The sequence below is a fragment of the Oryctolagus cuniculus genome, chromosome 6 (assembly GCF_051225735.1).
Source record: "Oryctolagus cuniculus isolate XC-2025 breed Fujian yellow rabbit chromosome 6, ASM5122573v1, whole genome shotgun sequence".
Lineage (NCBI taxonomy): Eukaryota > Metazoa > Chordata > Mammalia > Lagomorpha > Leporidae > Oryctolagus > Oryctolagus cuniculus.
In genome coordinates, this window is record NC_142872.1 from 84,683,456 (window position 1) to 84,707,496 (window position 24,041).

The following is a 24,041-nucleotide window of genomic DNA, read 5'->3' on the forward strand; positions in this document are numbered from 1 at the left end:
CAAATATAGAGTCAAATACTAAGACAGTGCCCTGGTCCTATTCCCAAATGACTGGACATTTATATGTTTAACTGCCATTTGAACCAAGCAACTATTATGCCCTGATCTTTCTTCTATGTGGTAAAAATTTAATTAAATGGGGGGTATTTCAAAAAGCCCAATGAGAATTAAAAGATAACTTTATTTTGGCCAAAAAATTTAAAATCTATATATATGAGGGATCTTCCAAAAATGAAAGGAAAACACACATTATGAAAAAAAATTAGATATAGATTTCAATTTTGTGCACCAAAATAAACTCATATTTTATTTCTATTTTCCACAAATTTTTGGAAGTACACTCATGTATAGAAAGAAGTTCTCTGCTTACTACTTTCTCACATGCATAAGTCAAAGTGAGGCTGAGAATGTTTGTCAGTTCTCAAGTGTTCTTTGTGCTGGCATTTGATGGAATGTTTCAAAAAGATGTTAACACTTCTACTAAAGATCTGTGGAAGATATTTAGTGGAATATCTGATTGCCTTTGGTCTTTACTTATGAGGGTGAACTAGGCTTAATGTTCTTGCAGCCAGCGGTTCCATGAATATTGGATACTTCTCCCTAATCTGTTTAAAGGCAGGACCAGAAATTTCTTAAATTATCCCTTCTAAAATAAACACACAACCTGAATGCCAGGAAGCTTTTCTCACTGTGATAGATGAGAGTATATTGTTGGCCAACAATGACAGAGAGCTGGGTCCTGTCATTAATCATACTGAAGGCAATCTAACTTCCAAAGTGTTCTTTTATCTCTGGAGTCTACTGCGAGAGACTTCACTTTTCTGTGCCTGGCCTCCATTCCACCAAAAGTGTAAGTGATGGGAGTGTGTTAACTGGTCAATCCATGTTTTTGTCCCCATTCCTCTTACCTGCTGGTGGATTTTTTAAGCTTTGGAATAAAAATTTTAATGCAGTTTTTTTTTTTTTTGAGTTCCATAGCAGTGCCTTTTCAGAATGATGAGATTTTATTTTGTTTGAGGGAAGGAAAAGCGTGAGGGATGTTTTGAGTGTGTGTGGGCAGACAGTGGTAGGAATAAGGAATATATGTGTTCTCAAGAACATTTTGGCTTCCTAAGACTTTGTGAGCACTAAGGTAATGCTGGCTTCTGGCTTCGTCTACTGAGCCAAGACTGGAAAATCAGAGCCAAGGACGAGAATCATGTACTATTTATTCTTGAAAGAGGAAAGTCTATTTGTATTGGACTCCATTCCCAAAGTAGAATGTCTAAAAATCTCAAAGGATGTTGCAAAAGACAAAATGAAGGCAAAATTAAATTTAATCCAACTTAATTTTGAACACAGATATCACACTATGTAAATCTTTTAGGTGTAGGAATCAGTGTTGCTAAGGATGCAAAATCCATAGAGTGCTCAACACTTAAAGGTTGGGAATCCCTGAGAACTTGGTAGATTGTGTCTCTATCTTTTCTACCTTAAAGGCTGTATCTAAGCACTCAAGAGCAAGAGTTTGCATTTCATTTGTTCTAAGAGTCAGCAAGCATATAGAAAGACTTTTAATAAATTCACAATTCACAGTGCCTTTCAATGGTAGGTTTTAGTGATTGAGACTAAGAATAAGATCTTTCTGGTGGTGACTTCTGTCATTTCTTTCTTATCATACGTGCAAAGCCAACTAAGGGAGTCTTCTTTATTTTCCAGGGATTTCTTCTCCATCCTTTCCTGCTTCCCTTTGCCCTTCCGCTTCCCCTTTTCCTTTTATAAAAATGGAAGTAGTGGTTTCTCACATGGCGAGCAAACATGTAATTTACAGACTCTGCCAAAGCAAGAATTAATTTTTCTTAGAAACTTAAGTCATTTATTAGTAGACAACTAAATGGAGTCCTCCTAGTGAGCAAAGACCAGAGGCAGTAAGGCGTTCCACTGCATATCTTCCACAGATGTTTAGTGGATGTTTAACACCTCCTTGTTGAAAGATCCCATCAAATGCCAACACAGTATGCACTTATCCAGTGCTAACATTCTCAGCTGTACTTTGACTCACACATGTGAAGAGTGAGCTGCAACTCTCCTAAACATCTCAAGAATGAAGGTTTTTCATGACTGCCTATCTAGAAGGGATTCACAGGTTGATGGTAACTCATTAACATTTTTTACATCTTTCCTTTGTCATTACTCAAAGCTAACTTTCTGAGTCCAAGGATTTTTTACAAAATGAGCTCTATATCTGCCAAGACACAGAAAAGTGATTCCTTCTTAGAACAGTAAAACAGTTCAAAATGTAAAGCAGAATAATTTTAAAAGGCCATGATTTACAGTCTTATAGCTATGTTAGAATGATTTAATCCAAAGTGCTCTGGTTAAATACTTTTAGTATTTTTGGTGACTTTTTGGCAATTGGTTTTGTATGTGTTAAAAGAAAAAAAAAATGAGCAGAGAGCATGGCACATGTCCTGGTGAAGTTCTGGAAGGGTCAGAAGAACTAGATTCAGTGCTAGACTGGCCACAGTTGTCATCACAAAGAGTACTTAAGCCTCAGTTTTTGTTCTTTAAAATACAGGAGTGGGACTCAATGAGGATACTGCATAATTATAAACTAATGCATGAGCATTATTAAGTCAGTATCATCAAGGTTATAACTGATGATTAAGAAAGACACAGCTGGCTCTCAAATTCTAAGATTGTTCTTCTTTGTATACTTAACCCAAGATATTTAATAAAGCTTCCAAGATGCCATTGTTTTTCTGTCAATTTTTGATATTTGATCAATAAACTATTTACAGAGGTAGATATATTCAAAAACATAAACATTTCCATAAGATACATATTGGTATAGAATTCTGTTGTTTCTTTAAAATAAGATTCTGCTAGATACTGGATTAAGGGGAAAACTGTATATCTGCACATTGAAATATAGACATTTATTATTATATAGACACAAGATAGAAGTTGCATATATATCTTCTTTTCATCAGCCTGAATTTATCACTAGAATGACTGTTGACTTAGGCCAATCTTGGGTGTTGAAGGGTGAGACTGATTTGAACTGGTTAATATAAGTTTCCAACTCCAGGTACCATGGGTGAAATGTACATTTAGGCATTCATTAATTTGTATGAACAGAACTCTCTTTGAAAATGGGGGGAAAGGGCAACAGTAAATGTATGGAATGACCCATAATCACTTGTGTCTCCTTCTGAATTACTTTAGTCTGACTGCTTTCCTCGGAAAGTTCATGTGATGAGTTTCACTGAGCAAATGCGGTTTTGAAGAGAGACCAGGAGGCCATAGGGCACTTTCCTGGCAGTCAGTGGGTGGTATAAAGGGCCTGGGTGTTCAAGAGGCAAAAAAGAACAGCTCCAAGGCTGGAGTAAAAACTCAGGTTTGAAAACTTCCATTCCACAACTATTCATGGACAGCCTGTTCCATGCCAGACACTCTGCTGGGTAGAAAGGAATAATGAAAAATTTGCCTAGCCAGTTCTATTTTTTTTTCTCCTAGAAATAGAAAATATGCTTTCAGACATCCAGAGAATGCTCTGAATTCCAATTAGCAAAGTCCCTTCAGTGTATTATATTTTGAACTTTTAGGAAGAGGCACATTAATAATTTAGCTCTGAAGTGAACCAAAGTGAAATGATGTAGAATTAAAAGCATCACAAATGCTACTAAAATATTTATGGAGTCTGTATTTTGACTAAAGGGTTGCATTTCCAGAATGATTTATGTCTTAGGTCTTGAGATCTCAGTTTACAAAAGAAGCCAAAGCTGAAACCAAATTTTCACAATTATGTTTTTCATTAGGAAAAGATTTTCCATATGTCTTCCTTTTTATTAATTTTACAATGATGCTTTTAGATGGTTTATAGCAGTATTACACATGATTTTCAAATCATTTCTCTATAAATATGAAGATCATCATATGGTCTCTGTACATTAAAAACAACAATGGACAGTGACATGCACTTCAAGATAATAAATGCATCAAAGAAAAGCAAAGCAAAGCACAAATGTTGCCAATTATATTAGAGCTTGAGGGATATATGGTGCAGCCCACCCTTCCCTAAACTTCCTTAATTCTATACTGGCACACTCACTTACAATAAATGTATTCACTTTTTCAATTTCATGAAATAAAGAGTCAACAAACCTTTTTAATAACCCTCCAACCTTGCATGCTGTTTGCACACACAGGTAGTGGAATCACAGCACTGCACATAATCCAATAAAGCGCACACCACCAAAGATGTATGTAATCAAGGATCTGAAAGAACATCCTCTAGGTTAGATTCAGTCTCTTTTAACTTGTATTTCACAAAACAAACAGTCTCTTCAGGCAGAAAGAAAATATATGTCTGTCATCCAAAGCAAACATGAAGTCGTGCCGTGTACTGAAATGTGCAGGTCTATCAAACGCTTTTTAATCCCAGCAACAGCCTCTGTTTCATTGCAGAAGTAGATGAATATTTGGCAAAGACATATACATTAAAAAAAAAACAACTTGAGAAAACACTACAATGGATTTCGCCTGCTCCCAATATTGTTCTGATTACTCAGGGTAATGAGGATGACAAGGGGTTGCTGTAAGTTATCCTGACTGGGGAGCCCAATGATAGAATCAAACTCACAGGACTAGGAGTCCAAAGGTTTCCCACAACCATGGCACATATAGATTCTCTTGTTCATGTCAGAATTCAGATCTAAATTCCAACTAGCAGTGCAGTCAGCTTTCCCATCCTAACGATGCTAACAGCTCTTCCTTCTTGTTCATAGGAAAGCAGAAAGATGCAGTGACTCAAAGTTGGGTAATTCTTAGTGGAAAAGAGAGTGTAGAATCTCCTTCAGCCTCCCAAGATTGACCAACAACCAGGGAACACAGTGTAGTGCATATGACCAAATCCAAGCTTTGTTCTTTGGAGAATATGTTTCCACAACATTCTCATAACATTCCAAACAAAAATTTTTACATGCCAATGAAACCTTAGAATATTAAATCTATCATATTTCTTTTCAGCCACCTCCAAAATCAGTGAAGCTTACCCATTTTTCTTTTTAATTTGCTCTGAAGTAATTCCTTAATCTTTAGATCAATGTTGGGACAGACAATGTCATTTGAAAATAGAGAAATCATCCATCAAAGTCTATTCCACAACACTAAAGTAATGTATTTTTGGCCTAATACCGTCAGCTTGGGTTGACTTTGATAAGAATTCTATTTTTCTGGACATTTTATAAATCCTGTACCATTCCTAGAGCCTTCCTGTATTTCTAGTTCTCTTATGGATGAAAAGAAAACAAATCTTTGTAAAGTCATATTTTGAGAATATTATATTCTTTGCCAGTAGACAGATCTTCACACAAGAATTGTGTTTGGGTAAATGCAACAGAAGGAAAATGAATAAAATCTCATTTCCATCAAGAGTTACATTTATGTGCAAAGGCCTCTAATTAGAATTCTATAGAATCAATGATGCTTTGATATTTGGTACAGAAACCATACTCAGCTACTGGCATAAGAGCTAAGAATTTCTGTGTTTCTATGGTAATTTATGTTAGATAGTTTTGCCATGATGGCTAAAATGAAATGTCAATTAGTGCATATAATTTAGAATTTACACTGAAGCCTTCCAGAATTTTAAGTAAAAGTCAGATGTTCTCCCAACAGAATAAAAATTAATTTTCTCCAAAGGAGCAGTACCACATTTCAAGAAAACCTCCCTAATTCCTACTTAAAAATCAAAAGTAATCATCTAATTTTGTGACTTGGAGATTATAGGAAGCAACATATTTTTAGTCATAGTTATTACTTTGAACAAATGCACTTTATTATAAATGAAAAAAAAAAACTATGCCCCAAGAGTGCTCAACCATGTAATCTAACCGTCTAATAAATTCTTTACCGTGTTTGACTAGTCTTTTGGGAGATGTCACATTATGTTCTCTGCAAAAATCAAGAGACTGGCTTATACTAAACAAAGCATTTCTTAAAAACAAAACTAAATGAAACAAAACCAAATCTTGGGTTTGTAGTGGACCAAATGGCAAACAAATGAGGCTCTATTGCAGGTACTATCTATTGCAAATCTCAGGAGACATATTTTAGTTATCGGTCCTTGGGAATTAAAATAGTGTTTTCTGTAGTGCCACCAAACAGGGACTGTCTTCCAGGCACCAGGGCAACCCATTCCTGACATCTCTCTCTCTCTCTCCTCTCTTCCTTGTGAGCCATGCACTGAATAAATGATTGCTATGCTTTCTTATGTTCAGGTCTATTTTGGAACATTCAAAAAGACTGGTCCTTTGAGAAATTCATTTCTGTAGAAACTTGGGGCAACTTACACAGCTACTGGTGATACAAGTGATAATTCCTGGGCCTAGGTAGACTTTTTGACAGACACCAGACAGCCTGGAGCTAGAGGAATGACAGGTGTGTGCAAGTTGGTTCCATTTGCCAGGAAGTCAGAGCACAGTGCAGGCATGGCTGGTGATGGACTAGCAGAGTGAAGCCATGAGCAAGAGGAATGGGTATGGGAAACCTATTTAACATCCCTGAGCAGACATTCCTAAAATGTAAGCTGTTGAATCATAAAACCTTCCACACAGAGCCATGAGAGTTAAATAACATATGCAAAATATTCAGTAAATATGAAGATCTTAACAAAAAGTGGCTACTATTACAGCCAGTAGCTTGAGTGAGTTTGAATGACCTTAAGACTTTTAGTTTTATATCTAGAAGAAATAATCATGAGGACAGATCAGAATGACGACAGCTGAATGCTCTCTTAGCAGATATTGGACGATTAAATAATAGGAAATTAAGGTGCTCTCTCCCTTTCTGCTGGAGTAGGATTTTCAAAGCTAAACCTGCCAAGGCAAAATGAGGATAGGGCTATGAGTGTGCCTGGGATGGTGAAGGAGCTCTCAGCAAAATGATGACCTGAAAAAGAACTTATTATGGACCCACAATAGTCTTTTTGTCTTACTCCAAATCATATTTTTACGCTACTCATCTGAGTTCTCTATGTAGCACTACAGTGTTTCTTGAGAAAACACAACTAGATTTACTGGGCATACTTTTCACCAATTCAATTGCATATATTCAAGGTATCCATGGGTAGCTACACTAAAGTGTCAATAATATACAAGTTAGCAGAAAGGAAACATACCAGTTAATTGATCTATTCAACAAATAATAACTGTAAGACTCATCTACATGAGTATCATTCAAAAATTCAATGGAAAATCAAACTGAAAGATTATTTTTGTGCAGACATTTTTGAAATCCAGGTATAATTTTTTCCCCCATAATATGCATATCCCACAAACATTCTGAAGACCCCTTGTAGGAAGCACTGTGCTGGAGCCTGGGACCAGAGGTTGGATTTGTTGAGTAGGTTGGTGGAGACAGGGATAGTTGTGCTATAACAGGGACTGGCATTGTGGCAAGGTGGGTTAACCTACTGCTTGTGACATCGGCATCCCATATTGGCACCTGTTTGGGTCCTGGCTGCTCCACTTCCAATCCAATCGAGCTGTCTGCTAATGTGCTTGGGAAAGCACTGAAAGATGACCCATTTCCTTGGGCCCCTGTATCTACATGGGAGATCTGGATGGAGCTCCTTGTTTCTAGCTTCTTGGCCCAGTCCTGGCCATTGTGGCCATTTTGGGAGTGCATCAGAAGATCTTTCTGTCTCTCTCTCTCTCTCTCTGGCCCTTCTCTCCCCGTAACTCTGGCTCTAAAATAAATAAATAAATCTCTTTTTAAAAAAAGATTCAGAACACAGATACTTACACTTTATGGTTTCATCAACAAAGTATTTTCAAATACTTTCTGAAATGATTGATGGGAATGGCAAAGATTTACCAACTTTTAATGCTGTTAAATGAGTATATTGCAAATACCAGTATAATTTCTAACACATTAATCAGCATTTCACAAAAGAAAGATGTTTTAGCACTAATGAACAAGATGACTATCTCTGCATTATGAAAAAATTTCATATATTTTCCTTATTTTTATGAGGAGTAAGAAATTTGGATTAACTAGTAACTACTCTTGGGTGGACACATGTGAAATACTGACTTAGGAATGAAGAGCTCACAGTCTCGTTCAGGAAAAATGATGTGCACACCAAGGCATGGCATCAGGAGTACACAGAAGGCCTCTCATCTTGCAGGTACATCATACAATTTGATTATACATCACCTCGACCTCTAAACTTCATTGTTAGCTGGGCACTTTTTCTCAGAGGAGGAAACTCCTACTCAGAGGGTGCAGTACCTTGGCTGAGGTTCATGTAATTGGGAAACTCTGACTAAAACCAAGCTCTTCCATTGCAGTAGCCACTTCAGGACACCACAGTGCATGTCTGGTGGACCGTGACTGCTGAATAGAATACCAACATTCACTTTCCACCTTTTCTGCCCCCCTCAAGAGCATTACTCAACACCTAACACTAAATACAAAGATGGCTGAGAATGGAGTAAGAAAATAGCCCCAATACATAACCCTTTTAGGAAATCTTGGTTTCCACAACTTTCAAACACAATCTATGCCATGCTTCATCTTGTATTATCTTTCTTTGGATGAATGAAACACATAGCTACTGTCATACTGAACAATAATAGGAAAACATAATTTCAAATGATGTTTGAGAAATATTTCTTTGTTGTCCAAATTCAGTCAAAACTGCCCAAGCCTTGACTGTACCTCTAGTTTCTTCATGAGAACTTTATAAAATGTGTGCCACTGAGGATGGCTGAGTTTTGCTTTGCTGTTATTTAAATATTTGAGAGCACTGTGTCTCTGTAATCAGACAAATTTCTCAAGAAATTGACCCATTTCCTTTAAGAATCCTCAGCCATGGCCATTATTTTTTTGAAAAATAAATTTAAAATGGTAGATTTCAAATTCACCCTAAAGGAGGCTTTTTAACAATACACTGTAAGCAATGGGATGTGTCTGTCAGGCAAAGAGATCATCTCCCACCACGGAAAGTGTTAAATCCCAGTCTGGACAAATTCATGAGGGTGATATTGCAGGATATGTTAGTGCACTGGGAAGTTAACTGGGTGATGTCACTGTCAACTCTGAGATTCTTCAAACTGTTGCAGGCAAGCTTCATTAACTGATGGGATCTAGAATTCCTGAGAGAGATATCCACCCAAATTGGAGATTCCACTCTCTAAGGTATAGAAAAACTTATCTCATTCATAAATATTCCCTTTGGAACAAAATCATCAGATAAAGGCAAACCATTAGATTATGGTGAAAGCACTTTTAAATGACAGAAAAAAAAAAAGTAATGCCAGGATCCACCTGCTTTGTGCTTTTGTTTCTTTTATTCCAACTTCTCTATGATCTGTATGCTAATCACTTTCTCAGCAAAGTTGTTAGGCACCTATGTGGAGCCATGCACAGTACTAGGCTCTAGGGTTCAATTACAAATTTAAAAGTTCCCATTTGAGGTCTCCAAACTCATTCCACATGGGATTCTCCAGCAGCCATGAGCACCATCCTAGGTGCATTGTCAATAGCTTACCATGAACCTTGGACAAGGGGTCACGCCTTAAACAACTCTGGCCTGGGGGCTGGCCTGGCAACATTTCCATCCCATATTAGAGCTCCAGTTCAGGCTCTGGCTGCTCTGCTTCTGATCCAGCTCCCTGCTAAAGCGCCTGGTAGCAGAAGATGGCCCAACATCTTGCCACCCACATGCTGACCTGGATGGAGTTCTGGGCTCCTGAATTCTGCCTGCCCAGCCCTGGCTATAGTGACCATTTGGAGAGTGAATCAGTGAATGGAAGATCTCTCTTGTCACTCTGTCTTTCAAATAAGTGAAATAAAACTTTAAAAAAGGAAAAGAGACAAATCTCTTTGGCCTTGAACTCTTTGGCTTTAGTTTCCTTACCTGTAAAATAAAGAACTTTGACTTCAGAGCCTGTTTGGTTTCTTATAGATCAAGCATTTAAAAATATTTCTTTATTCCATTAGGTAGCCCATTAAAACTTTTATAAAACTACACATTAAAAATGACTTACCTTGCCATTTTAATTTTTATATGTGTGACCAATGTTCAAAATGCTTACTTTAGGGAGTTTTATATGGCAATGAAACTTCATATTGCTTCTATTCTTAACACATTTTCTACATATACAAACAATTTCACCCTGCTTTCAAAATTTTTCCCCAAAGCTTTAATCCTATATTGAAATTAATCATTGTGACAGCCTGTGGAATAAAAGCTACCATTTAAAACCCACTTTTAATCACTTATCAAAAAACATCATATTTCAGAACTTCTTTATCTGGCTAAGAAGACAAAGTACGGATTTTTGTGAAAATTGTTCTTCTGTATGTTTCTTGAAAAACAGTTCCACTGAATATATAGAAACTATAACCAGGAATGGTCCACAAATTGAAACCTCAAAGAAGACATCTGATTGACTTGAAAAATAATTGGTATCTTTCCACTTAATCTACATTAATGTAAACAATAAATCTTCTCTTAAACAAAGATTGTGTGAATCTTCATTTATCTTTTATGACAAGAGAGCAAAGGTGGTGGTTTAATGAATGGAAAGAAGCAACAAGGTCAGTTTTAAAAGCCTCACAGGTCAAATGTCTGACATCACTGAACATTAAAAAAAGAAGAGAAGAAGAAAGCCCTAACACGGTAATTTCTATTTTAGTCAAACCACCAGGGTCCAGCAGAGGCTTCAAGAGGGAAGAAAGAAAACACTGTAATTTGGTAACATGGAGAAAGCAATCGGAATGACAATATCCTTTAAGGATGTATTCACCAGCATTTTAATAGGTTTGAATGAGACAGATTTTAAAATAATTTGGGAGCTTTAAGCTTTGAAGGCTGACAACAATCTCTGGCACAGATAAAGGGATGAAGAAGAGCATATATTTTTGTTTTACATATGCATTGATTTTCTCCCCAAATGGAAGACCTCTGTCATCTACAAAGGTTATTTGGAGATCCAAGGAGCTGATCAGGGTCATTAATAACAATAGTAAACGGATCATCATTCCAATGGGACCTGACAAGTTTCTTTTCAAAGTGGATACTAATGTATTGATGCCTGTGAAGTTCATTACAGCAGTAATAAATCATTAGTCTCTGTAAAATGATTTATAAGTTGGCTGAAATGCATTGCAATAAACTGTCAGAGCCTCCCCGACTGAGGAAGGCACTCCAGTGCTTCTGCTCAAATGGTCATGTCTTAAAGTAAATACACACCAACACTACACGACTACAAGCAAATCTACTCTAACTGTTGTTTGCTTTAAACCAAGTTTTAATCCTGCATATCCCTAACCCTGCCTTGAATTATCCCTCTTATAAAGGTTTGCCAAACTCCTATTTTTCTATAAAAGTTCACTGGGATTCTTGCTTATATTACTTTCAGCTTTAGCAAATAATGGTGAGAACATTTCTAATCACAATTCCTCCCTAAAGATTATTTGCATGAATAATACTCTGCAGTCCCAAGTATTTACCATTCTCAGCTAACACTGTAGTGAAGTGATTTGGAGCTGAGCATGGGCTGAAAAGTTTACTTTCAAGCATGTTTTAACAATGTCTTTAATATTCCTGTAATGCTTTCAAAGAAATAAGATGTATTTGTGGGTACTGTTTGTCCTCCAGAGGAATAAGCTGAAGTGAAAACAGTATTAACCTTTTTCAGACAATAGGAAGGGCTTTCTAATAGGAAGAGTGAATTCAAATTACCACAGAGAAATGGGTTATAGATGATGTGTATCTATTTAATTTGGGCTCAGAAAATGAGAGAAAAATTGTGTTTTCTATCATCCCTATCTTATGTTGGGAAACATGGCAAACAACAGTAATTCATTGCTGCTGGTATCCTATCTTAACTAAATCACTTAATACATGATCTTCTTTGATTACAGTAGTCAGATTGGAACCTACCTGTTGCTATTTCTGGCTGAAAAATCGATACAGATATGCTTACTTCCAAGCAGGGTCCTTCCTAGATACTCTCAAGCTAAGTTTTAAAACCTACCTCTTGCTACATCACTTTCTCAGGTCATACTGGTCGTTGAATTTGTTTTCACAAAATGAGCTTGTTTTGATGGGAATGCTAATTTATCTGGGTATCTAAAGAGTTGTACTACGTTGCAGGGGGCAGAGGGGAGGGAGCTACTATGCCCTGCCAATGCCACCAAATATAAACACAATACAGTTTTTAATTCAGATTGTCTGTTCTTTGTTCATGTCTCCGTGACTTATTGGTTTATTTATTTACTTAGTTGAGAGTCAGAGAGACGGTGAGAAACTGAGTTTCCATCCTCTGGTACACTCTCCCAATTGCTGCAGTCCCCAGGAACTGGGAGCACAATCCAGATATTTCACACAGGTGTCAGGAACCCTACTACTTGAGCATCACTGTTGCCTCTCAGGATCTGCGTTGGTGGGAAGTTGGAGTCAGGAGCTAGAGCTTGGATTTGAACATAGGCATTTCAATGTGGGACCAAGGCATTTTAACCATGCCTGCCCCCATCTCCCTCCATCACTTAACGTGTGGCTGCATGATAAAGACTGCACCAACACATGGTTATAAGAATAATCTCACCCTAAATTGCTACAGGTTAGTCTAGTGTGTTAGTTGTGTTGATTTTCAGAGGTTAATTGCTGTTTCAATCCCTGATTCTTGAGTGAGCATATATATTATTGATCCTGTACAACTTGGCTATTACTCCATTATTGTATATATAACATATTGTGAAACTTGAATTAAAGCAATTTCTTAAGAGTGGAGAATTTGCAACAACATGGGTCTTGTAGGGACAGTAAAGCATGACTCCATCCACAGTGTCTCTTGAGACTGGATTCTTAGAGATAATTGCACATTCAAACACTTGTACACCTGTCACCATTTACTCCTGGTGATTGTTCTAAAGTTCATTCTACAAATTGCTTAGTATTGCAGAATCTAAAAGGAGACAGGCTTTTAGAGGATTCAGGAGAGAGCAACCTTCTTATCTGGATGTTCCTCCAACTCAATATTCTCAAATGTGCTCAAATGACCTTCAGTGAGCAGAATTCTGGGTTCTCTTGCCTGACCCACTCACACACTTAAATTCTTAACACTCTTACTCATGACAGTACCAGAAACTAAGGAAAGCTATAGTATACATGCACTCCATAAAGTTTAATTTCAAAGTGCAACTAACCTTAGTTATTTTATGAAATTGATTCCTAAATCTGCTATTTTTTTTTTTTTGGCTGTACTGACAACAGCTAAAAGAATGGTTGCCATAACTACATCAGAAGGGGAACTTGATGCTGCTTTTGCTGAGACACAGCAAGGGCTATATGTGGGCTGTGCATATCTGTGTCTGAAGTGGATTTCTTCTTAAATGAAAAATATGAAGTCAAGATCACTGGCTGAGAGATCACAGAAACACTTGTGGTCAGAAAAGAAATGCATGTATATGACAGCTAAAATAAATTGATGTTCATCTGAGAAGACAATGCAAACATTCTTCAAATGTTAAGAGTAGCAATTAAATAGGAAAAACACTATTTTCTTTACACTGACTTTATATTTTATATATCATTTTGTTTGCTTAAGTTTAACAAGACTTTTTCTTGAATTTTCCAAGAATACAATAAAAATACCTACACATAAAAAGTTTTATCCTGACTTTCCCAATTCCCCTATCTATAATTTCTTTCTTCTGTTTGAAATTATTGGCTCTACATTAAATGTGTTATAGCCAGTTGTTAGAGGGAGCATCCTTATTTCACTCATTGCTATACTGAGTGGGATTCTAAGGTTTCCCTTGAAAACATAAGGTTGATTGTTATGATGAGATAACACATTCCACTGCATCAAGTAATTTAGTCCTATTTCATTAAATTTAAAGAATCAAGAATAGGTATTGCATTTTATTGGACACTGCTGTGGATTTATCATGTATTTATGTGAAGTTAATGTATTTCCGAATATTGAGCCACTCTTGTATTCCTGGAAGAAAGCTTCCTTAGCAAAGATATATTCTGATTCCTAGATTTTGTTTCTTAATAATTTATTTAGGTTTTTGTGTTGACATCCGTGAGTTTGCTCTCTTGTATTTCTGTGCAATTCTTGTCAACTTTTAGTATAAATATTGTCATCATTTCAGACAAAAGAAGTTTAGTTTATTAACATACTTTGGAACCATTTCTGCATTAACATTTGTTAAAAAATCTTCTTCTAAAGCCATTTAGATATGCTGCTGTTTTTATTAAGGAGGGGGACAACTTTCTATTTCTCCTTTTGTTATCAGTCTACTTTGATTTTCTATTTTCTCTAGGATCAGTTTTTTAGATGGATTTTATTTTTCCAGATTTTCCTAATTTATTTACAAAGAACTGAGCAAAGTAGACTCCATGATTCTCATAATCCTTTATATGATTCTGGTTTTTTAAACATATTTCATTTTTTTAATACATATTTTTTACATTTTAATACATTTTTAAAACATATTTCATTTCATATTTACTGTTTCTTCAAACAATCTATTTCATTTTATTTTTAAATAACTGGATTTTATTTCTCAGTTCTTGCTTTTTTATTTCCTAACATATTATATTCTGTTCTTAACTTTAATATCTTTCTTTTGCTTTCCTGAAGTTTAATTTGCTGTTCCTTTTCTACTTTACTTAACTCAAATTTAACTTTTTTATTTTATTTTTATACATTTTACATAACTGCTAAGTATTTAAGGCGACAGATTTTCCTATAAATACATTAGCTGTATATGCATTATTTGATGGCATATTTCATTTTCTTATTCTTCAGAACATCTCCAATAGAAAATATAATGAAAGAAGATATCATATTTATAATTACATGGAATATACTTAATAATAAATAGCTAATGATAAGTTTAACAACAGATGTGTAAGTTTTTAAGAAAGCTTATGAAGGGGCAGGGGTTATGAAACAGTAGGTTAAGCCATTCTTGGGACACTTGCATCCCATACCAAGTACTTGGAATGGAGTCCTGCCTTCATCTCTGCCTTGGACACCATCTTAGGTCCTGGCCCCTGTCGCCATGTTGCACAGTAGGCTTTGGTCTTAAGCCCCATGGCCCAACCACAGATGTCAGCTCCTAATGGGATTCACTGCTCCTACTTCCCTGCCTGTCCCCAGCAAAGGTTTAACAGGAGCTGTTCCCAAACACGTGCCCTCTCTAGATCTCTCTCTGACGTTCTCCTACTCTCTCTTACTCTCTCCCCCTCTCCCTCTGGCCCGTCAGGCTTCCCCTACCCAACAATAAACCTTTCCTGTAACTCTGGTATTTGGTGTGTTTTGTGGTGGCCTTACAACCTCTGATCCAGCTTCCCATTAATGTGTACCCTGGGAGGCAGCAGGTGATGGCTCAAATACTTGAGATCCTGATACCCATGTGAGAGATGGGGCTGGAGTTCATGGTTCCTGGCTTCAGCCTATGGTCCAGCTCTGGTTGTTACAGGCACTTGGGGAATGAACCAGTAGATGGAAGATCAACCTCTCTGTATATGTGTGCCTCTCTCTATCTCCCATACCCTCTTTCTATCATTCTGACTTTCAAATAAATAAATCTTTAAAAAACTTACTTAAAATATTGCTGAAGGTCACAAAAGAAGACTTGAAGAAATGGAAATATGCATCTTTTACTTAAGGGACTCAATATCATCAAGATGCAAATTTTCTATAGGTTAGATTGTAAATATAGAGTGATACCAACAGATGACTACCACAATGCTTTTGTTTTTGTTTTATGGGATTGGGCAAGCTATCCTAAGACACAGAAAGAAAAAAATATAGAAATGACTGGGAAAACAATGAAGGACTCACTAACAGACACCAAAATGTACAAAAATACTTAAAAAAATCACAGTAGTAGAATATAAAGACAATAGAATTGAAGATTTGGAAATAGATTCAAGTGCATATCTGAATTTACTACTTAATAAAAATAAATCATATAACCCACCAGATCCTATCTAGCACACTAAGGAGGGCTTTTTCAATGTATATCATTGAGTTAACTGGTGAGCCACATGGAAAAAAATTATATCTATACTTCCATATCCTTATCTGACACAAGGATAAACTTGAACAGATAGTTCACCAGAATGAGAACTATGGTCTGGCTCTTAATTCAATCAGAAATACATCTAGATTGGTTTCACTTACCAGACTGTCCAAAATTCAAAAGTTTGATAAGGCCAAGGGAAGTAGCCAATCCCATGGCTAGATAATTGCAAGGACAACACATATAGAGTACAATTTGGCATATATTTTAAAATTACAAATACATATACATTTTTAAATCCAGAAAACCCACCACTGATTGTGCTCATGTAAAATATTTACAAAAGGCTATTCATTGCAGCATTGTTTTAAATAGCAAAAAATTGAAAACAAAATACCTTTCAATAGGAGTCTGGCTAATTGAATTAAAAATCCATTTAGCACTATACTATAAAAAGAATAAAGCAGCTATCATGTATAAAAATTTTCAAGTGAAAAAGCAACAGAGCAGTATGTCATTTTGTATAGAAGAAAAAACGGAGGGTGGGAGGTAGAATAAGAATCTATAAGCTCTGGATGGAGCCATGAGACACAAAATCAGTGGTTACATCTTTTAGGGGTGGGGGCAGAAGTGGAAGATCAGGGACAAGGATATTACTAATTCAATGATTTATTTGAAAATAAAGCTTAACAGCAATAAAAAAAGATATTTACATTATAAAAAAAAATCTATCAGCAATAGATGGATTTCCCAAAGGTGCCTTCAGATAAAATTTTACTTCTTAGAAGAGAGCTGGTATGATGGAAATTGTGGTTTAAGAAGTGAATTGCTGTGTCCAGAAGACTTGTCACAGCAAAACTGTAGAGTTCAGATGGCTCATAATTTTTTTAAAAGTGCTAAATTTATATTTCAAAATCAACAAAAGAGTTCAACATTCAAACTGACTCAAGTGATCTCTTAACATTATAAAAGCAAGGTTTCCAACTTACAATCCTTAGAGGCTATATACATTATGACATATTACTCACACTCCCAGATGGATATGCATTATTCACAAAGGTGGGTGTGAAAATAGAAAAATAGTTTTAAAAAATTAGGTTGGTGAGAAATCAGAAAAGTAAGTTGTAATCATCCCATATATTTTACAAAATATTTTATATTCATAATTTTGATAATCATTTCTTTTTCTCTTGTTACCAAGATATATTTGATAATACAGTAGATCAATTCATTAAATAAATTAGAGCTACTGTGTGCAAAATATGGCTGGTATTCACATTGGAAAAGATTCAAAAGGGAATTCAATGAAGCTATCATATTCAGAGTGCTTGTAAAACAGTAGAGGACTTAAGACCCACATCAACAATTAAGTGGAGAATGTGGAAAGACACATGTGGAAAGAACATGGTGACAGAAGATAGACTATATTTACTTCAGAATATGTTTTTTAAAAATTATCATTGCTGCCATGTGCCATTATCTTAAGGTCTTTTTTTAAAGATTTATTTATTTATTTATTTGCTTGAAAGGCAGATTTACAGTGAGAGAAAGAGGGAAGGAAGGAGAGATGGTGTGAGTAAAACAGATCCTCCATCTGCTGGTTCACTTTCCAAATACCTGCAACAGCCAGGCCTGGGCCAGGCCAAAGCCAAGAGCCAGGAACTCCATCTCCCATGTACATGGCAGGGACCCAACCACTTGTGATATTATCTACTGCATCCCAGGTTGCACAAGAGGAGGAAGCTGGATCAGAATTGGAGGTTGGACTTGATTCCAGGCATTCTCTTAAGGGATGGGGGCATCCTAAGCAGTGGATTAATCTGCTGCACCACAACACCTGTCTCCATTTGAAAGCATTTTAAACTGAAATTTGAAAGGTAGAATTTTGTTAGCAGATGCTGCTCGCTATGGGGCAGCAGGTCTGATGGAGCTCCTCAGGGCCAGCCTGGGGAGCTCGGGGGCTGAGCGGGAAGATGAGTGTCGGCGGCAAAGGAACCACACCGGAGCTGGGAGATCAGTCATCACCCAGGGCACAGCCGGGTTCTCGACTTTATTGGGAGGGGGAAAAGCTTTTATAGACACAGAAAGGGGGCTGTCCAGGGCACAAGGGAACTGAGCCAACCAGCTGAAAGGTAAGGCAGGACACGAGCTGGGCATGCCCTCAAGGGCCTATCACAGCCGAGGACACATACTGTTCAGGAATACAGAAGTCTCCTGTCAGGCTGGGTACCTCCCCCGGTGGCCATCTTGGATTGTTGGAAACGCTGAGTCACTGAGATGCGGAAGTGTGGCAAACTCGAGCAAAGGCTTAGCGGCCTTGTCTAGTGAAGGCTTAGCAACTTTGTTTCCTTTTCGATTGGAGCACCTCCCTCCCCACAAGCATAGAAAAGGAAGATGGAAAAGTCCTACACAGAATAACTTTAGGGATCAGGAAAGCATAGAGTGTATTCATAAAATGAATGACATCCTCAGTACTCACAAACCTTTGATGGAGCCTCATTGCTCATTAAATGGATGACGCACTCTTTGGCCAGAACTGCAGTTAGATGAAGTGAGGCCCTGGAGGTATGTGACTTTTTGGCCTGTACTCCTCACTCTCCTGTTGCTTACATGAATAACCTAGACACACTTTAGGACCTTACCAGCATTACTATAGACAAGAGAAGTTTCTCACATTTTCCTGTTTAGAATTGTTAACTATCTCTGACATTGGGATGTTAGAGCTTAACAAGTAAAAGAAGCAATAATGGGAGAGACGTGATAGAGAGAGAGGGGAGGCTTGGAGACCAGTGAGCAGGAAGGTGATGACAGTAAGATTTCAGATCTTAGTAAGTAGAATCACACAGACGAAGGCAGCTGCAGGAAGTTGGTATAGTGAGGAAGTTGTTAAATCTGGGGTGCAGGCAGATATCGCGAGGGGATGTTCACAGGGCATTTGAACTTATGGGATTAGAGAGTGAAAACATGAGTAGGGTGTGAGACACAGGAGGGCTGTTTGCTAACTGAAGTCCCAATTCACTCCACCTCACTGCCTGTGCAGGGAAAGGAACAGGCAAATACAAAGTACCTTTAGGATGGGAACAAGGGAAGCTGAAAGAGTTTGTTAGTTTGTTACCACTTCCTTGTCAAATGAAAGTTAAACTCCAGTGCTGAACTGTGAACCTGGGAGTTTACAAAGAAGGGAAATCTTAAATTTGTTTTATCTTATTCATTTATTTGAAAGGGAGAAAAGGGGGAGGGGAGGAGAAGGGGAAAGAGAGAGAGAGATAGATTTTTTTCCATACAAAAGCCCACAACAGCTGGAACGGGCTGCAGCCAGGAATTCCATCCTGGACTCCCATATGTGAAGGAGCCAAGCCCTTGGGCCATCTTCTGCTGCCTTCCCAGATACATTAGCAGGGAGATGGCTTGGAAACAAAGGAGTCGGGACTCAAACCAAGTGGTGGCCCAACCTATTCTACCACAACACCTGTCCAGAGGACTTGACTTTGACCATGATTTTAAACAACAGGAAGCAACTCTAGTTTCACATGTGCCATTGACTGGGTATGCAGTGATGCTCAGTTCTGTGCTAGAAGACTCTGCGGGGGGTGGGATAGAGAGCCTGTTCCTGGCAAATAGTGCTTCACATATAGCTAATATTGTCTATTTACACATCCAGTCCAATGCTGATTTCACCTGTTTCTACTACCCACAGGAGTATCATCCACTTCTACACAACCTGTATTTGTAGCATGCCATCCGTGACATTAGACAACAGGCCTGACACTGTGTGGGGAGAACACATCCCTGGTGGAAACTATTTCTGAAAAGCTTCCTCATCAAGCTTTCCAGCAGGTTCAACAATTTGCTGTTATAATTGTGTCGCTCCACTTTCAACATGCTATCGCTTGTTAAACACCGTCTCAGAGTTTGGTTGTCAGTGTTCATTTTTTAGGGCAGCAACAAGCATAGATTCAATTCCAGAAAGTACACATTTCTAAAGGAGGCAGATGCAAGGAGAGGAAGGGAGGGAGGGAGAGAGAAGGAGAGAGCGAGCTAGTGAGAGAGAGCTAGAAAGAGATCAATAAGGGACATCATCTTCTCCACTTACAATAAAACTGTTTTTCCTGGTGGCTCTCTGTTATACTTTTCTACTGCGTAGTAAAACAGTTAAGCTGAACAAACATAAACATGAAGTTCCCTGATACTAGGTTGAAATCCATCTACTTGGAAGAAGGAGTTTGGCCAATATTGCATCCAAAACAGATGAAGGGAATGCAAGTGGCTCTGGGTTCCCTTCAAAGGGTCAAAGGGCCACAGGAACTTTGCCTGTGAAAGCTTCAAGGTGTTGAATTAACTGAATTAATTGAAGATCTGTAAAATCACACACACCAACTAAATCTGATTGCCATGCCAATTTCCTGGTTAAATATATAGACTGTATTGCTCACACAAGGTGTTCTTTGCAGAAATGCTACACTGGGAATCAGTTTCTTATGTTATTAGCCTCTTTTTGCCTTAATCCTGAATGAACTTGCACAGGTCGCTTAACCTTCCAGTTCCCCAGTTCAGGTAACTGTAAATTGAGGCTCCCTAATGCTGAAAAGAGTTGCAGCAACAATTGTGGGGACCCCAAATTGCTAGAGGTGCAAGCAAAAATACCGCAGAATGTTACAGAACTATGGGATTACCTAGTTTTAGTAATAACTGAAAGCAGATGAATTTGTTGGCCCAACACCATATGCTTCAGGTCAAATAAAAGTAGAAATGCAAGTAAATTGTCTTATATTATTACTCTACTCTATTGGTTTATTTATTTTGCTGCAATTTGCCGTTTAGCCCAGTGACCTTTTGTGTCTACAGTAATTTTGGAAGGTTAGAATTTTGCAAGGGATTCATGACTTTCCCTTCAAAATTCCCCAAATTAAAAACATACACACACACACACGCACGCACACACACACCTTGTTGTATTACTGAGGAAATATGAATTCTCAACAATTTTATTCTCACCTTTTGTTGGCTAGAACAAACTATTTCTTTGTATTTTAAAAATATATCATTTATCTATTTTCTAGTAATTATTGTTCATTGCAAATATTACCCATTTTCATATGATATTCAATGCTGTAGAAGTACCTAAGTTATGTGCACCATATTGCTAGGAAGAATGTTTTCCAAAGTGATATGATTTTTAAATCTATAGCACATAAATCCTTTTAGTGCATGTTTATTTAAGTTCTTTGTTTAATTTGCAACAAGTTTAGTGCAATTATCATCCTTTCTGACTGAGATAATTTAGTGGTTCTCTAATAAAGCAAATCACTGCCCTTTTAGCCTGTGGAGTTATAATTACATTAGATGCCTTTTGTGGATTTTGTTTCCCTTATAAATACCTAACATAGGGCTTCATAAGACTAAGGAGGTTTTACACAGAAGAAAGTAACAAAAGCTTGCAAACATTTCCCCTCAAGGTGCCACTGAACATTGGCCTTGACTTTTAAATTGTTCATTGTGGAAATGTGAATACTATGGGAATGAACAAAAATTGGTGTGTAAATGCACAAAGTGGTGGATTCAAAGTACGCCTGGCTGCTTAGTGGACAGATAAAAATAAGAGCTACATTTGGTAGCAAACGTGCGGGCATTCACTTTCCATTTATGGAGCAGATGCACTATTTTTATGTGAGCTAAGAGTAAAGATCACTTTTTAAACTGAATATAAAAGCCTGTTTATTAGAGTAAAATGAGCTCCTCATTAGCTTATGGGAAACTGGATTTGCAAGAATGCCCCCTTTGTTTTGAATTGTGTTGAAAACCTTCCTAAATTACACTCATGCACTCTGCATCAGTGGTGCAAAGACCATAATCCAAAGTTACTTTAAAAGCTGAACACCTGAACATGCCATGAGCCTCCAGGTCAGATTCGACTCAGTCTTTGTTACTACCCACCCTGTCCCAGCAATCTGTACAGGCACGTTACGAGGCTGTGGCCTTAAGTTCTCAAACCTGCTCGCAGCAAGGTTTTTCTATCCCCACTTTGTAGATGAAACAGTAAAGGCTCTGTGAGACTGTCATCCTCAGTTAGTCAGAAGTTGAGCTGAGTGAAATAAGCTGGGCCTAGAAAGACAAATACTGCATATTCTTCCTTATATGTGGGAGCTAAAATTTAAAAACAAACAAGAAAGAAAAAAAATTCTGTCTGTTGCCAGTACTGTCACAAATAAAGTTTTGTAAAACTTGTTTTATAATTTTACCAAACCAGTGGTTAAGAATGTGATACTACCATAGTTTTAATGATCTGTGATTATTTTAAAACTTACTGTAGGGGCCAGCACTGTGGCATAGCCGGTAAAGTCACCACCTGCAGTGCCGGCATTCCATATGGATGCTGGTTCGAGTCCCAGCTGCTCCACTTCCAATCCAGCTCTCTGCTATGGCCTGGGAAAGCAGTAGAGGATGGCCGAAGTCCTTGGGCCCCTGCACCCACGTGGGAAACCAGAAGAAGCTCCTGGCTCCTGGCTTTGGATTGGTGCAGCTCCAGCCATTGTGGCCAACTGGGAAGTGAACCAGCAGATGGAAGACCTCTCTCTCTGCCTCTCCTTCTCTCTGTGTGTAACTCTATCAAATAAATAAACAAATCTTTTAAAAATGTATTGTATATGAGTGAAATGGTCATTTTTTTCATTAAATTACTGTTTTTAGTTCTGTGTATTTTCTCATTAAACTAGTTTTTTTTTTCTTTTTTACTTGTTAAATTTCTTATGTGGTGAAGTATTGAGCCTTTTTACTATAATGTAATTTTAAAACACATTATCTCACAAACTAAAAAAAGAAAGAGATAAGGAAAGAGGGTGAGAAGGAGAGGGGGAGGGAAGGATGGAATATCATTATGTTCTTAGAATTTATCTACAAAACTAACTAAAAATTGAAATTTAAAAATTTTAAAAAAATTTTAAACGAAGTTGAGCTGAGCTTAAGAAAGGCACATGATCAGGTTTCTCATCCAAAGTTCGGCCCTTTTTATTGACAATGATTTAAAAAGAAAGGATAAGATAAATAAGACTAGTGTCTGCTCATAATAACTGATATAATTAAAAAGGAGAGAACCATCCAACATGAGAAGTGGGATACACAGCAGACTCATAGAATGACAAAGGCCCTAAACAGCACTCTGGCCTCAGTATCAGCCCTTAAGGTATTTGGATCTGGGTAAAAAGCCCATGAGAGTATTTTAGGCATGGGAAGCCAAGACACTCTGGCAAAAAAATGACTTAAATGAAATATCTCTGTGAGATCCTAGTGGAAAGTATGGGCCATCAAAGAAGGAGGTACCTTTCTCTAAAGGGAGGAGAGAACTTTCACTTTGATTATGGCCTTGTCTAAGTAAGAGCAGAGTTTGTGGACTCAAGAGGCTTCCATAGCCTTGGCAGCTTATGATAAGAGCTGTGGGTGATTACTGATGTCATAAATAAGAGTGTCAATTGTTAAATCAGCAACAGGACTCACTGTGCACTTGCTCCCCATGTAGGACGTCTGTCCTTAATGTGTTGTACTATATGAATTAATGGTAAAACTAGTATTCAAACAGTACTTTGTACTTTGTGTGTCTGTATGGGTGCAAACTGTTGAAATCTTAGTATAGAGTTGATCTTCAGTATATAAAGGTAATTAAAAATGAATCTTAATGAAGAATGGGATGGGAGAGGGAATAGGAGATGGGATGGTTTGTGGGTAGGAAGGTAGTTATGGGGGGGAGAACTGCTATAATCCAAAAGTTGTACTTTTGAAATTTATATTTATTAAATAAAATTTTTCTATAAAAAATAAAAAGTCAAAAAAATTAAAAAGAATGAGAGAAAGTGCTAAAGTAATATTAGTTTTGTATAAGGGTATATTCTTAAAGAACTGATACTCACTTGTTTACTAGTTGTTAGTCTTTCCTAATATATGCACTGTTAACAATTCCAGTTATTATAGGGTTCTGGTTAATTATCTTTTTTTTTTTTTTTTTTTTGACA

At 37.3% G+C, this 24,041-nt stretch overlaps 1 protein-coding gene and 1 long non-coding RNA gene across 7 annotated transcripts in view; one reads left to right on the forward strand and one right to left on the reverse strand.

Moving 5' to 3' along the window:
• TOX (thymocyte selection associated high mobility group box) overlaps positions 1-24,041 on the reverse strand; it is a 333,028-nt gene that overhangs the window by 76,455 nt on the left and 232,532 nt on the right. The gene's annotated exons all lie outside the window — the stretch shown is intronic.
• LOC138849914 (uncharacterized) lies at positions 709-22,676 on the forward strand. Its single transcript, XR_011389106.2, has 2 exons — positions 709-850; positions 22,349-22,676. It is a non-coding gene; the product is annotated as an uncharacterized LOC138849914 (long non-coding RNA).